Source organism: Muscardinus avellanarius (assembly GCF_963383645.1).
Source record: "Muscardinus avellanarius genome assembly, chromosome: 17".
NCBI lineage: Eukaryota > Metazoa > Chordata > Mammalia > Rodentia > Gliridae > Muscardinus > Muscardinus avellanarius.
The window spans coordinates 56,132,874-56,149,133 of NC_137803.1; the positions used below are offsets into that span (position 1 = coordinate 56,132,874).

The 16,260-nt window shown below is 39.8% G+C and overlaps 1 pseudogene across 1 annotated transcript; it reads left to right on the plus strand.

The window, feature by feature from the left end:
• The first annotated feature begins 1,257 nt into the window (after window positions 1–1,257).
• On the plus strand, window positions 1,258–7,093 carry LOC308276137 (eukaryotic peptide chain release factor subunit 1-like; annotated as a pseudogene). The gene is made up of 5 exons: window positions 1,258–1,366; window positions 1,476–2,149; window positions 2,370–2,831; window positions 3,892–3,976; window positions 6,964–7,093. The product of its transcript is annotated as a eukaryotic peptide chain release factor subunit 1-like (transcript).
• The last annotated feature ends 9,167 nt before the right edge of the window (window positions 7,094–16,260 follow it).

The following is a 16,260-nucleotide window of genomic DNA, read 5'->3' on the forward strand; positions in this document are numbered from 1 at the left end:
GTAGTAGTTGTTTGTAGACTTCTCTCATTTACCACAGGAAAATACACTGGAGAAAGTGGAGGGTAAAATCTACTCCCAGTGAGGAGCATAGTAGTTGATTGTGATTAATAATAATAATATAACCACCGAGAAATTAATACTCAGCCCTTGTAAAATGTGTTTTGCAGGAGTTATATAATGTATTCATGAGCACATCCCATGAGCTAAGGATCCTTATCATGGGTGAGTGCTGTAGCTCAGTGGTACAGCTCTTTCCCAACATGCATCAGGCCCTGGAGTCAATCTTCAACACAGAAATAATTTAGAAGAATTATTATCATACTCATTTTATTGATGGAAAACTATAGAGAAAAAATAAACTTGTCCAGTGTCATAGGCCTGTAGGGAATAAAGCCAGTGTTTGAAATGAGAATCTAAAGACTTTTATCAATAAAGAATTTTTTTTTTTTGGTGGTACTGGGGGTGAAACCCAGAGGCTTTCTTTTTTTTCTTTTTTTTTGATAATTCTTCAATGTTTACATATGTGATTTTATTTTATTTTTTTCTTTTAACAATTTTTATTGAACATAAATAGTATACATTTAAACTATATTTGGTGCCCTCTCCCCCCTGCCCCCATTTCCCCTTCCCCCCTCCCACCAATGGTTGTCCAGGTTAACCACGTCTTATTCATAATTTTACACATGTTCATTATGTTAAGTGAGATCAGCCAAGCACAGAAGGAGAAGGTACATATGTTTCCTCTAATATGCCCAAACTAGGAAACACAGAGGATACCAGTGGGACTCCAGATAATGGAGGGGAAATACCAGCAAAGTTTGAATGGAAAGATAGGAGAGGAGTAAGGCTGATCTTGATTAATGAGGGTCTACATCTGGACATGTGTAAAATTATGAACCCAGAGGCTTTCTACCTTCAGGCTATATCCCCAAACCTATTTTTTATATTTTATTTGGAAACAGGGTCTCACTAGGTTGCTGAGAGCCTCACTAAGTAGCTGAGGCTGGCTTTGAACCTGTGTGATCCTCCTGTCTCAGCCTCCCAAGTGCCGGGATTACAAGCATTTGCCACCACACCCGGCTTAGAATATTTTTCTTGATATACAATTTTCTGACAATTTTATTTTCACTATTAAGAAGCCAATTGACCCCCATGTGATCGAATTACAACACATGAAGCTACTTGGAGAGAGGGCGCTGGTGTCCTACATCAGAGCCACCACTCACAACCGGCTCCTAGGGAGGAAGAGGTGAGGAGATGGGGACCAACGTGGGGACCTGGAAGATCGTGAAGCTCATTAAGAGCTTGGAGGCAGCCTGCCCTGCCCTCTTGGATCTCAGACCTCACAGGATGGATGCCCCATGCAGTATGGCCAGATGAGGAGAACCCAGCACTAGCTAACTCCTGCCTTCTAGATATCTGGGCAGTAGCCCTTGACTCAGGGGCAAGGGTTGGTGCTATTGGCCATGGTTGATGCTTGGGCAATGGCACCAGGAGTGTATCATTGTTCATTCCTCCAAAAGGCCAGACTTCACGAGTGGCAAAAATGTTAGTGAAAGAATCTGAAACTGCATCTAACATGAAGTCATAAGTAAGCTGCCTCTCAGGCCTGGGAGCCATTATATCTGTAAAACAAAGGCTCAAACTTTATAAAAAAAATCACCTCCAAATGTTCTGGTTGTTTATTGTAACAGAGAAAGGAAAAGAAAAGAAATTCAACATTTATTATGAACCTTCCACACCTATTAATACATCAATTTGTGTTGTGAACAACATAAATTCCATACAGAGGCTCTATTAGTGCTACTTTCAGGTGACGGCAAATTTGGCTTCATTGCAATAGAACAGAGTGGTGCATTCCAAGGAAAATGAAGCAAATTTCTTCACAAATTCACTGTGGATCTCCCCCTCCCACCAAAAAATAAATAAAAACACGATAGAGGAGGTCAGTCAGCCTCATGTTTGCCTGTTTAAGAAGGGAAAGCAACATAACTATGTTAGGAAAGCAACAGAGGCTGCTGTGTTCCTTTTCGAGGACAAAGTGAATGTGGAGAATCTCCTTTCGACTGGATCAGCTGACTTTAAAATGAACTACCTCAGTCGGATATGTTTGATCAGAGGTTGCAATAAAAAGTGTTAAAATTAGTTGGTGTCTGGGCATGGTGGCATACACTTGTAATCCCAGTATTTAGGAGGCTGAGATGGGAGGGTCTCAGGTTCCTGACCATCTTCAGTTATAGTGAGTCCCTATGCAACTTAATGAGACCTGCTTTCAAAATAAAGAATAAAAATAGGGCTGGGGTGTAGATTGGAGGTAGAATACCCCTGAATTTAATTCCCAAATACCCAGTATTTTTATTTACATATAGAATATGGTGGAGAACATGTTTTCAACCAAGCTATTGAGTTATCTACTTAAAGTCCTCTTCAAAGTTAAATTTATTTAAGAGAATAAATTGATTGGATGATATTTTGATGAAATTAGGACATGGGCAAGTACTCCTTCAGAGTTGAAGATACACTAAAGGCTTTGGAAATGGCAGCTGTAGAGATTCTAATAGTCTATAAAAATAGGGATATTATAAGGTATGTTCTTCATTGCCAAGGAACAGAAGAGGATAAATTTTTCTATTTAACTCCAGAACAAGAGAAGAACAAATCTCATTTCACAGACAAGGAGACGGGCCAGGAACACGAGCCGAGTTCTTGAGAGCATGTCCTTTTGGAATGCCTTGCTAATAACTCTAAAAAGTTTGGGGCTACACTGCAAATTGTCACAGATAAGTCACAAGAAGTATCCCAATTTAGGAAAAGATTTGGTGGAACTAGAGGTATCTCATAGTACCAAGTCTATTTCCAGGGGATAGACCTTGATGACTACTATGGAGTTGACATGGGTCTGGCAAAATGTGCCTCACTGTCCAGCAAACAACCAACGTGCATACTTGTGGTGGAATCCAAACAGATCCCTGCCTTACAATTCGAACATTTCCTCTAATGTAAGAGGGATTCACTGACCAGCAAGAACATGGAATCCTCTAGAAGAAAGGGAAGAAGACTATTCCTGGCCAAAAGTCATTCAGCTTATCAATGTTTCATACTGATGTCCCTTGGCCAAACCAAGCTTTTCTCGTGTGCCTAGGCCTTCATTTTAAAGATCCAGCACTCAACTGATAGAAAAATAACAGAGGAGACTCCCCCATGTGAAACGTGCTATGTTGTCAGTTTCTCCATGGGTCCTTTTGGAGCTCTGTATAGAAATAATGAGCCAGAAAACCTAAATGCAGTGGTAAAGTAGGATTTATTGGAGTGACAGGAAAGCACCTCATGCATGGAGAGAGGAGTGATGGAGCGCTTGAGTGAGATGCTCCTGTCTACCAGACCCCAAGGCTTTATGGATTTCGGCTTCCTCATCATGTAAGAAACAAGATGTGAGACCAAGTTGGCCTGTCCCCCCAGGATGAATGTGAGGGCAAGCTGGCCTCCGGATATGCCTTAGTCAGCCATTTGAATGGTCACAGGGTCTTTGCCTGAGTCCTGACTGCCCAAAACCTGTAGGCTCCAACACAACTCGCTGCCCAGGTAGGATACCTGCCACTGCAGTGGCCTTGCTAAGACCAAAGGGAGCCACAGTAAAGATAAAAATTCAAGGAAATGACCCAAGTGAGAATAGGGAATTACCTCCACGTGTTCATGAAGGATTATTAGTGATACTCTCTATGCAGTTATGAGTACAGCTAAAGCGCTATAGCAGCTGAATATTTCCTTGACAAAACAAAGCCTTTAGCCTTCTGCCACATTGGGTTATCGTGATGAAAGACAGGTAATTTGTACAGCATAGGAATTTCTACATAGATGTCAGATGTCCCCATGCTCCCCCAAATCACACAGATTATGGAGGCATCTTTGGCTACCTGAAGTCTGCCAAATTATTCTATAGCCCAGCTGAAGAAGAGCTAAAGGGAGCTAAAGCGAAGTTAGTCTAGTTGAAACTCAGATGGTATGAGCAAGGGAGCAAAAGCCAGTGGGCAGTCAGGGGATCCCAGAAGAGAAATCAGACATTGGGGGAGAGGTCTGCTCAAGCAAAGCAGTAAACAAGAACAACACACGGGCCAGTCTTTTATGGTATATTAAAAGGTACACAGGCTTCGGGATTTAAATTTTCTTATTTCTTCTTGCACAAGCTGCATCAAGTCCTTGCAGAAGCTAACATAAAGTATGCCTGAGGTTTAGCTTCTGTCAAAGGAAGATAAGTGAAGGAGCCCTTTCACAGATGTTTGTGTTGTTGTTTGCATAAGACCATGTACATTTCCGAGGCTCCAGGACTGAGAGGAGAGTAAAAGAAAGAAGACTATATGGGGGATGTTTATAGTTATGGAAGATAATGAGGAGAGAGCTGACCAGGAAAAGGGCAGGTTCATCACCTTGGATCAAAAACCTCTACCATCACAATAAGAAACAAAATATAAGAAAAACATTCTTACCTATTTTTCTTTCCCTTGTTTCCAGGTGTTGAACTTCAGAAACTCACTGTTTTTCTTCCTCTGACCCCCACAGAGGTTAACTGCCCCACCCCCCTGCAGGTGAAGCACCTGAGACACACTGACAGGAGAGTCGGCATCAATGGAAAGTTAGTATTTTGCAGTTTCCAACAACAAAACGTGATAATCCTATATATTTTGCCATCATCATCACCCCATCATGCCCTGTACTTTTCTATTCTGGAGATAAATTCTAACAATCCTATTCTCTTTGCTAAACATAGTATAGCTCCTTTTTGATTAAAAACATCACCGGTGACATAGAATTTAGTCTCACAAATCCCTTGAAATAGGGAGGAAAGGGAATAGTCCCTCTGACATTGGGAAAACTGAACACTTTTTTAACCATGCGGAGGAGAGTACATTATTTGTTGAATGTTGCCTGCATATTTTTCTCTAGAAAGAACTCTGATAATAGCATAACTGAATATTGTTTAAGGCACACTACCCAGTGTGGTAGTGCCTATAACCCCAGTACTTGGGAGACTGAGACAAGATCAAGGGTTCCAGGCCAACCTCAGAAATGAGAGGAGACCTTCAACGATTTAGCAAGATTGTGTTTCAAAATTAAAAAAATAAAAAGGGCAAAACGCTCAGTACTTTAGTGAGACGCTGTTTCAAGATTTAAAAAATAAAAAGGACAGAGAGTATAACTCAGTGATAGAATGACCCTAGGTTCAATCCCCAGGACCAAAAAAATGTAAAACACTGAAATATATTTCAACTCGATGGTCACATATTTCAAACTAAGGGGTTGATTACATTTAATTTATGTGTCTGAAGGACCCAGGATGATGTCACATGGTGAGCATTTCATAGATGATTGTAGTTGTCACTATATTCTTTAGTATAAATTATAATTTTCTTGAGAAAATGAAATAAGTCTTTTTAATTGTGGCTCCAAGTTTCTTCTACTTAGTTCTGTACATGTTTATAGTACATGGTAGGTCCTTCTGCCCTAGTGTGCCACCCACCTGCACCCATACATATCTCTCTTTAAAAATTAGTATTCAAATCCAATTGGACAGTGTCATTTATCAAGAGCACCAGTTTATACTTCAGTATAAATAAAGTAAAAAATAAAAGAAGGAAAGAAAAGTGTAGGAGTTATAACTATTTTACCATAAACAATAAAGTCTCATATATTAAAAACAAAACAAAAAATACACTACATCTACTATAACATGTTGTCAGGAAGACATGGCTATGTTCTTTTTCTAATTATGTATGTACCTAATTTTTGTGGAACAAATATCTACATTTTTATACAAAATTAAGCATCAGTAAAATATACTAAATATATTATTGCTGGTATTGGTCCAGTTTGTTGACCCATTTTTCAGGATAAATTTGCTCAAGGTAGCATTCAGTTGCTCTCCAAGATGCCTTCCAAAATGCCTTTGAGGAAATGCTCTCAATGCAAACAAGGCATGGTGGTTCACATCCATAATTCCACTACTTGGAAACTTGAGGTAGGAGGCTCACATGTTCAAGGCCAGCTGCAGAACCTTAGCAAGGCCCTCAATAACTTAGACCCTGTTTACAGTGAAAAAAAAGTAAAATAAAATATGGCTGAGAATGTAGCTCAGAAGTATATCCAATCCCCAGTATAAATTAATTAATCAATTAATTGATTCTTCCAGTCCAGTCAATTGACATTCTTATCTCAACCTGCTGCTTTGCTGTAATCATGTAGACTGTTAAGTGTCACTAAATTTATAGTTTAAAATAGCCTGATTTCACTTTGGGAAAAACAAAAGGTAAAACTCAGACCATGTTATTTTTAAATTCTTCTGTTTATTGGTTTATTGTATTTGCTTTCAGTGGGCTCGTTGGAATGTTTTTCATTGTGTACAGAGAGTTTCCTGACAAAGCTCGTTGCGATTTTTCATTTAGTGTGGATTGGTGGCAAGATCTTTATTTCCCCATGAAGTAGACAAGGGTCCTCCCACTCAGATGCCCATGATTTATTACTGACGGGAGCAGCTTGGTTTGGTAAGTTCACAAGCTGGTTCTCTTTCATACCCTATTGTGCATGCCATCTGGGCCTGCTGATTTCAATGCATCCCATTTTTTCAAATATTTCCTCATCTTTTTTTAAGATATGCAACTATTTTGGTAAGCTCCTCGTTAGCCTCTGATCATCATTTTTCTGTTCTATTTTTATGATTATAATATATGAAGTATAAAATAATAATTGAGTAAAAAATCAATATCCTGTTCCTTTTCAAGCATCATCATTAATTTCTTTGACTGATGTTTAGGAACTGGTTTATTCACCCCCATAAAACTGCATTTCTGCAAACATTTTAACATATATGAAAGTTGCCTTCCTATCATTTTATTCTAACATGGTTAGAGGCAAAAAATAAATTCTTTTCCTGTTCTCTATGCCTCATGAAAATTGCTTTGTTGTTTATAGGCTTAAGGACATAGTGCTTGGCCCTCATGAACGGAAAGATAATTCTCTATTTTCTCACCTCTATATTTGTAACAGCAGCCAGTCTATGTTTCTCACAAGAAAGATGAATTTGTCCTCACAGTGCCCATAGCTGATTTTAATTTCCAGAAACCATTTCCAGTTCTGCCTTGACATATAATACCCTCTTATCAAGAACTGCAGTTTACCCTCCACTGTCAATAGAGGCGTGAAGGGCAGAAGGAGGAAAGGAAAGGGTAGAGGTTACAACTTACCTACCAGGAGCAATAACATCTCATGTTAGAAACAAAAACACACAAACAAAGCACTACATCTACTACACCATGTTCTTAGGAAGATCTGGCTGTATTAGTTTTCTAATCAAATATATACCTAAGTTTTGTGGACCAGGACAAAAAATGTGATGTAGTCTGAAGCCAGTATCAAGTTTAAAGAATCGAAGCTACCAAAATGAAGTTCTACCCTCTACTTGCATCTCACTAAACAGAGGTTCCTCAGCAGCTCATAAAGAATGCCTCTCCTTTATGATAATCTAACCCTAGACAGTCTGTGGAAGCAGCCTGCTCTGCCACCAGTACTAATCCTCCTATCTTGCACCCTGACTCCCTCTTCCTATGCACTGTTCCTGCTTGTCTATTAGCACCACAAAACACCAAACCCCACCCCACCTGCATGCCTGCATCATGTAGATGTTCTAGTTCAACTTGAATTCTTTTTGTTTCATGAAAGTAAAATTATTTCCTTCCACTCGGTATGCTTAGAAAAGAGATAAATTCCCTAATGTACATGATGTACACTCACAGACATATCAGTCACTAAGCCAAGCATGAGAAGAAGGGAGGTAGGAGGGAATTGGGTGGGAATTGGGTAAAGGCTAAATTAGTGATGTGTGCATGTATGCCTCCACCATCTTGTACTCCATTAAGATGTATGACTATAATACACCAATAAATATTTTTTTTAAAAATAGGTAGCATGGTAACATCAGGGTTATGGTAGGGTAGGACCTTCTAGCACTCTTCCCTCATAAAACACTGGTATGAACAACTCTCTATGCATGGAAACGCCTTCACAGTACGCAAGGAATCCAGGTGAGAGGTTATAGCACCTGTACAGCAGGGAAGTGAGAAATGACGCAAGATGGGTCAGGAAGAACACTTTTACCCTACTAACACCAACCCTCCCTCTACCCAGGCAGCAGAGGCCACTGGGAGATACCTGCTGCTGGGAGGAAGGAGTGACTGGGCCAACCCAGTGAGAGTCATAAGCCCAGGTCCCCAGGGCTCCAGACTCCAGCTGACATGTGTGGATGAGTGTCCAGTTCACCATGATACCAGGCCAGGACCTACACAGACATTACTCAAAAGACGATGTAAAGCTGGGCGTGGTGGTGCATGCTTGTAATCCCGGAGCTTGGGAGGCGGAGACAGGAGGACCACACTGGTTCAAAGCCAGCCATGCTGGCTTAAGAGAACCTGTTTCCAAATAAAAATATAAAATAGGTCTGGGAGTGTAGCCCAGAGGTAGAAGGGTTTCCAGAAACCCCAGTACCACAAAAAAAAAAAAGATGTAAAAATGGCTGAGTAGATCTACAAAAGCAACTTAAAGCCACAATGAAGCATCAATTCACACTATTAAAATGGCTGTTACTAAAAACGACAGAAGATAAGTGCTGGCCAAGATGTGAAGAAGAGGGAATTCTTGTGCAATGTGTGTGGGAATGTAAGTTAGTACAGCCATTATAAGAAACGGAATGAGGCTTCTCAAAATATTAAAAATTGAACTACTGTATGATGCAAAAATCCTGCTACTACTCAGTAACAGCCAAGAAATAGGAACAACTAAAGTGTCCATCAGGTGCTAAGTAAAGAAAGTATGGTACATATACACCATGAAATACTATTCGGCCATTAAAAGAAGGAAATTCTATTATTTGTGACAACTGGAATGGAACCGGAGATCATTCTGTTAAGTGAAATAACCAGGCAGAGAAAATCTGCATGATCTAACTCATATGTGGAATCTAAAAGAGTCGATCTCTTGAGAATCGGGAATAGAATGGCATTTACAAGAGCATGAAAGGGTAAGAAGGAAGGACAAGAGGCTGATCAGTGGACACTATGTCATTATCAGGTAGGAGGAAGTAGTTCTGATGTGCTTTTGTACGGTAGAGTGACCATAGATAACAAAAGTGCATGTATATTTCAAAAACCTAGAAGAAAGGATGTGTGCATATGGGGGAGGCTGTGGATTGAACGCAACTCCAAGCTACACTTCCAGCACTATTTTATTTTTTACTTGGAAACAGGATCTTATTAAGTTTCTGAGAGCTTCACTGAGTTGTTGAGACTGTCTTACTATGAAAAATGATACATGTTTAAGTTGATAGATATGTTTAACCCGATTTAAATGTTATTCAACACATATGTGTTTCAAAACAGCATATTGCCCCCATTAAAATGTACAATGTTTATATTTTATACCAGTTAGATGAAATTTAATTAATAAGAGAAACTCAAGACTAGACTCAGAGACCCGAGGCCATGTTGAGGCTCTATGGATGGTTCTGGGGGACATTCCAGGCCACACAGGTAAGGGCAGAACCTGCCCCATGGGACACAGTGGGGCAATCTCAGTGAGGAAGTGTGCTGCTACCCTAATGCAGCGTACAGGATTACAAAGGATCTGTTGCTGATGGTGCGATAAATGATGTAGAAGACCTGGATACAGCGCAAAAGGCTAAATGGCAGCTGTTTAACATTAGGTAGATGAGTTGCTTTGACTTCTTCAACACGGTGGGGTAATTATATCTTCTGTGTCAACAATAAAGGGTCATCTTGAATATGAAATAAGACAATGATTTTGAACTTTTTTATACTGGTTTTGTCAAATTAATAGTAAGAATAGATATGACTGCTCAGAAAAGAAGGGTAATTAAGCTGGAGAAGTAGGGAGTGGATTCTGAGTAAGAACATGACTAATCCTTTGTTACTGAAGGTTGGTGTTCGTGTACTTATTCTTAAGGTTATTTTAGGACTCACTGTCTTTGGTTACCTGAGGTGTAGCCCAAAGAATAAGGGCGTCCAGTTGTAGCAATAGGGTGTTTTTTATTTAAGAGTGACTCTATAACCCTTGAAAGAAATATGTTAAAGCATTTTGCTTCCCTTTAACCAAAAGTAGATTAATTACCGTGAAATAAGTGTATAAAGTGATAGAAGGATAAATCAAAATCTGTAAGAGGAGTAATACTAAAACCAAAGAATAAAAAGTACTTGCACCGTGTGGGAATAAAAAAAAACAGATATTAATAGTTAATTTACTTAATTTTGTTTGGCTGAAGAATAAAAATATCAAAATATCAAATCAAAGTAGTATTTTTGATATCCAACTTCACTTTATATACTGAAAATAATTTATAGGCCAAAGGAGAAACAGTTATAAGCTTCATGGATTATTTAAAAGGCAAAATATTTCCTCTTTGCTTTTCCATTCAAAACAATTTTTATCTTCAAGTCAAAGAGAAGAGAAAAAGAAAGAGTGGCAGGTAATGCCGCAGCAAAATGAACCGTAAAACAAAAGCAGAGAATATTCAATTCGGTTATTAGGTGAAGTATATAGTAACCAAAGTTCCTATGCTGATCCAGCTGTCACCTTCTTTTGGTTTTGTAAGAGTGATATAGCCAATATCCCTGTCAATTCACTAAAGGAACAAAAATAATGTGTTTTTTCTAAGTACCATGTGTTGTATCAGAAAAATAAATCCTAAAGAAGTACATTATAGCATCCATTGCATGAATTGGGTAGGAATCTAATATCTGTTTTAAACAAGTACTTTTGTTATTGCATTGCAGTTATACACCATAGTGAGGTTCAATGGGATACGAGCACACATGCACACAGGTTTTTATATATTTCCCTTCATATCTCACCCCTTCCTCACTTAGGATTGAATCTAATTTCTTTATCCTTCAGAAAAAAGCCCTTGAATATATTGGATTCTTTTATGTTATAGAAATATTAATTCCAGAGTCCTCGTGAAATGTCCTTACTAATATCAGCTGACTCTTCCTCACTGATCTAAAGTCTTCAAATTTGCCTTGTCTTGTAATTAAGTTTTGGCTCAGCATCTTCTGGGTCATTGATTCCCAGTTTTGCTGACTCAATTCTCTTGCTATAGTAATATTATTTGTAAAAGTTTAAAAAAGAAAGTGCTGTAATTCATCAGCTCTCACTGGTAATTTTCTATCTACCAGTAAGATAGAAAAGAGTTGCAAAGAGTCTGAACTTAAATTATGGTTATATTATTTAATATCTGCATGAACATTATTTCCACATCTGTAACGTTGCCATAAGGATTAGAAAAAGAGTCTTCAAGTTGCCTTATGCAAGGTCTGGCATATATTAGTTATAAAACAAATGATATTATATTTTATTGCATTGCTACAATTTTGTTAAAAACTCTCAATTTAAAACTTAAGAAGTCTAGGTAAAATTGTAAAATCTTAAAATTTGCTAATATAACAGACTAAGATTTTTTCAAGTTCGTTTTCTCCATTGTTTCTTACAAAAAAGTATACTACATGGTAGACAGGACAAATGTTATTTCCGTTTGTATGTTTCTTTGTTTCTGGAGATTGAACTCAATCTATGACATTGAGTCCACTACATTCATATTGTTGAGAATAGAGGAAAACGAGAAGATTTTGTCGTGTTCCCTAAAATCCTCCTCATTTCAGTTAGCAGTTTATCGTTCCATGTAGCTGAGGCCAAAAATCTAGGAGTCATATTTCATACCCTTTGTCATACTATCATATCTCATTCCCTCAGGGTGAGACATGACTCTTTTGAATGTCTCTTCAGGATACTCAGTTTCTTCTACTAATCTCACCACTACCACTGATCATCTTTCTTCTGAATTTCTCCCCTATTTCTACTGACACACCCTGTACCCCAGCCTAAGCAAATTCTCAATCCAGCAGCCAGAATGACTCTAATAACTGTTGGGTTATGTGAGGATAAAGAAAGCACAGCTCAACAGAAAGGAATAGGCTTTATTCAGAGATAAAACCTGGAAAGAGGTAACTGACTGGGAAAAAGAGTTTACAAGTGTCAGAAGTTCACTTCCTTACAGACTTGGAGCCTTTCGTGGGGCGTCTGGAGAAAGGGAGAGTGAAACAGTCAGATATTTCTCTAATTGATTGGCTTGACACTGGGCCAGAGCAGGTGGATTTATGGGGCTAGGAGCAGGGAAATGGTTAGGGGCATTTCTCTTTACTTTTCACAAATTTTCTGGGTCCCTTTGTTTTCTATTTTCTGGCTTATTTCCAGATCTCACAACAGATCTAACAGTGCCCATTTTCCAGATGTTTTGTAATGTTTTTATTGAAAAAGGGCAAACGTATTAATGTATTAATTTGAGCTTCTTCCTGAATGACAATGAGATGAAAGTAGACCTGGGCTGAGTTGCAGGCACTGTGAAGATCTTTAGAGGTCTTGAGCATATGGGAGGAGGATGTAGTGGCCTTTGGTCTTTAAGAGAAGAAGCTCGTTGACAAAGTAGTTAGTGATTTTTTTTAAATCTGTGACAAGATCCAGTTTACCAGACAGGGCCTGAAGATGGCTGCTAAGATCATTATAAGAAGGGGTCCTGCTAGTAGAGCCACTTATGGGAGCCAACTGAAAGACTGTGCCCAGGAACCCTAGGAATTAACCAATTTCCCCCCTTTTTAGTATTTTTCTTTTAATTTGTGGACCTTATCATGGACAGTGCCAGATTGATTTGCACAGAAACACCATTACTGTCCAGGAAACATAGATTACCTTTTTCTGCAGTCAGGAGATATAAACCTCACCGATTTTGTAGTACTACCTCTGCTAGGGAGTAAATCTGATCCTGTAGCTTGTAAATAGATTGAGTGACTTATTCTAAATCATCTGTCCATTGTTCTTGGGGTTTCTTATAAGTAGTTGTGGCAGTAGCTAGAGCCAGTTATTCCTAGAAATATTAGGAGAGGAATAGGTTGGACTGCCCACATAGAGCAAGTGTGTGTTTCTGGGGAATAGCAAAGGACTAATTAGTAGGTACAAATTCAGTTGAGGGAGTTACCCACACTGCAGTACAAGACTCTGTCCAGTTGGATGGTAAGCAATGATAGGATAATCCACCACAGAAAAATATAACTCCTGCTTTACTGAGACACAAAGGCTGAGTGCTTTGTACCTGGACTGTTAAATGACAGGTTGTGGGTACTTTATAAATTCCCCACCTTTCTATGCCCTTTTGGGAGATGCATAATAGAGGTAAGTCTGTGGGTAAATGGATTCCAGAAGTGACAGGATCAGTGCATAGGGGGTTTTCAGAAGTGATTAAATCGAGACTTAAATGATGGAGATATTAGGAGGAATGGTATAGAAAGGGAGGAGGTTGACAAGCAGAACTAGCAGTCTTTCTCTAGGATTAGGTTAGAACAATTAAGTAAATGATGGGTGACATTAAGGATGAAGATAACTCCTAGAACTTGAATTTGTCTATTTTTAGGGGGTATAAGATGTGAGTATGAGTGACAGAAAGTGGACTTTTCCCAGGAGGAGAGAGTTTGGCAGTAACAAAAATATTTTGATATTTTATTTTCTAGTCCTGGACACCCCTCCATTAGAACATCCACAGTGTGTTTGTGAAGTGAAGCAGATTGGTTTCCCCTATTGACCTCACACTGTGTTATGGCTGGGGGGTGATTTTAATTGTTCAGTAGGCTTTGCCATATGCAGCACCTTGAGTTGGTGTTAACCTCTAGTAGCATTTAGCCAGTACTAGAGTGGAAGAAGTGAAGATGGTCTGAAAGTGTCTGGAATAGCAGGAGTGGAGAGAAACACCTTTAGCAGATCCCTTGAGGAGAGACAGGACAACAAAGGTCAAAGGGCAGAAGAAGGCAATCACGCTGGTGGGTGTAGGTAACTTACAGGTTCTAGCAGTGTCCAGCATAATTCCAACTAAGAGGCATAAAACAAGTTTGCATCAGCTGATCTCATGCAATGAAAAGGATATTAGGACAATAAGAATTCAGAATAAAGTGTATCTTAGAGTTTCCTGATCTATCATAAGGAGGAAGTCTAGATTTTTATTTAGAGAAAATTTTATCATAGGAACAATCAATTAAGTTACCTTGCATGTATGGTTAATTTGCCTTTCTATGTTTGGCTGCAGGAAGAAATGAAATGGTCATTTTGACTTAGAAAAATAAAAGGAATCAGAAGTATCCAATCCAGGGCTAAGAGAACTAGAACCGTCACTGTTTTATCTGTAATGGGAAATATGAACAGGGGGAGAAAAAGGTAGTAGAGTATACGGTTTAGGCTCTATTAGAGGATAGAGATTATGGCTTTGTCCACATGTCAGAGGTTCCCACACTAAACAAAAAGAGCACCAGGTTTCTTGACAGAGAGGATAGGGGTATTATGTGAGGCAGTGGGAATTAAGAGTTGGGAAGATAGAAGTGGAGAAAAAACAGGCTGGAACCCTGAAGACTGGCTGGGGGAGGGTGATGGAGCAAGGATCTCTCAATGAAATTTTTATCGGTGTATGGTAGATGGCTATTTTGGGGGGATTTTGCATTCCATATTTCTGGGTTTAATTAAGCATAGATGCTTTAAGAATTGTTATCCCCCCTTAAAGCAGTGGCGTAGATCAGTGTAAAAAACAGTGACTTTTGGTAAAGCTATTTATTCCTATGGACATACCCAATTTGTCAAGTAAGTCCCTGCTGATTAGGGATGTAGAACCTTGTGAAATCACCAGGAAGTAATGGAGAAGGAAGGTTCGTCCAAAATGAAAAAATAGGGACCAAGTCTTCTTGAGGTTTTTCTGGGATTCCTTTTTACTTGACAAAAGAAATGGAGGGAGGAAGCAAAGGTCCAGAGAATTCTATTAAAACAGATAAATTTGCCCCAGTATCCAGAAGACAGGAGATAACCTTATCAGACACTGTTCCTTTTACCCAGGGTTCCATGGGCTTGCCAGCCATGGGTATGGTGACTCCAGGCCCTGTCAATGAGGAATGGATAAGGCTATAAGAGAGGAGAGTCCTGAGGCAGTGGCCTGGGGCCTGAGTGTGGGATACCCTCGAGTAAGGAGGGCGTCCTGGATGAACACTCCCACCTCCAATGGCCCCTTCTCCGTTGTTGCACAGGGACTCCAGGGTGGCTTTGGATCCGGGTGTCTATAACCCAGTGCTTGTCTTTGCCTCAAAGTGAGCAATTATCTGGGGGATGGGGAGGCTTGTCTGGGAATCCCTCTCTGCTTTGGGAGCTATGGAGGCAAGCGTCTGATACTTACGGCACAAATGCTTCTCTTTGGGGGCTTTCTGTTCCTCCTTCCTATTGCTGAAGACCTTAAAGGCTGCCCTTAGAGGAATATCTTCAGTAGACTGAGGGCCCTCTTCCATCTGCTGTAGCTTTTTCCAAATACTGGTAGCAGATTATGAGATATAGTATAGATGTTCATGTTAACGTATTTAAGCATTGCCTCTGACGGGAGACAGAAAGATGGCAGGATTCTCCTTTGGCTCCTGATTCACCTCTATTAGCTTGTCATAAGTCACCACCTCATAAGCATTAGTGTCCATTCCTGCCAAAAGGCAGGAGATCGTATGGTTTGTACTGTTAAGAAAGTCCTTTTTAGATACCTCAGAAAGGCAGATGGGGCAGAACTTACCAGGCCAAAGTAGTGGTGATGTTGGCTGCAGGACCCCGGAGCAGCAAAGGACCTGCCAAATGTGGGAGCCCTATGTAGGCGGCAGGGAGGGGAAAGGGTAGTGGCCATAGCTGGTCAAAAATCTCTTGGGACAAGAGAGACCTGGCCTCCAACTCTGTCCCGGATCTTAACATCATAATGTTGGATTACAGGGGTCAAAGAAAGCACACCTCAACAGCAAAATGCAGGCTTTATTCAGAAATACAACCTGGAAAAAAGGCAACTGATTTGTGAAGAGAGTCCTCAAGTGTGAGGAGCCCACTTCCTTATGGGGGTTAGAAGAGAGGGAGAGAAAAGCAGGTTTTTTTTTTTTTTTTTTTTCTGATTGGTGGGCTTGACCAGCAACTGGGCCAGAGCAGTTGAATTTATGGGGCTACTGGCAAGAGGATCGTTAGGGGCATTTCTGTCCACTTTCCCACCTTTCCTGGGTCCCTTTGTCCTAGGTCTTCTCCGGCCAGACCTCACAGTGCCCACAATAATGTGTTAAGATCATGTGACTCTTCCCTCAACCTTCCCTTCCAGGACTCAAA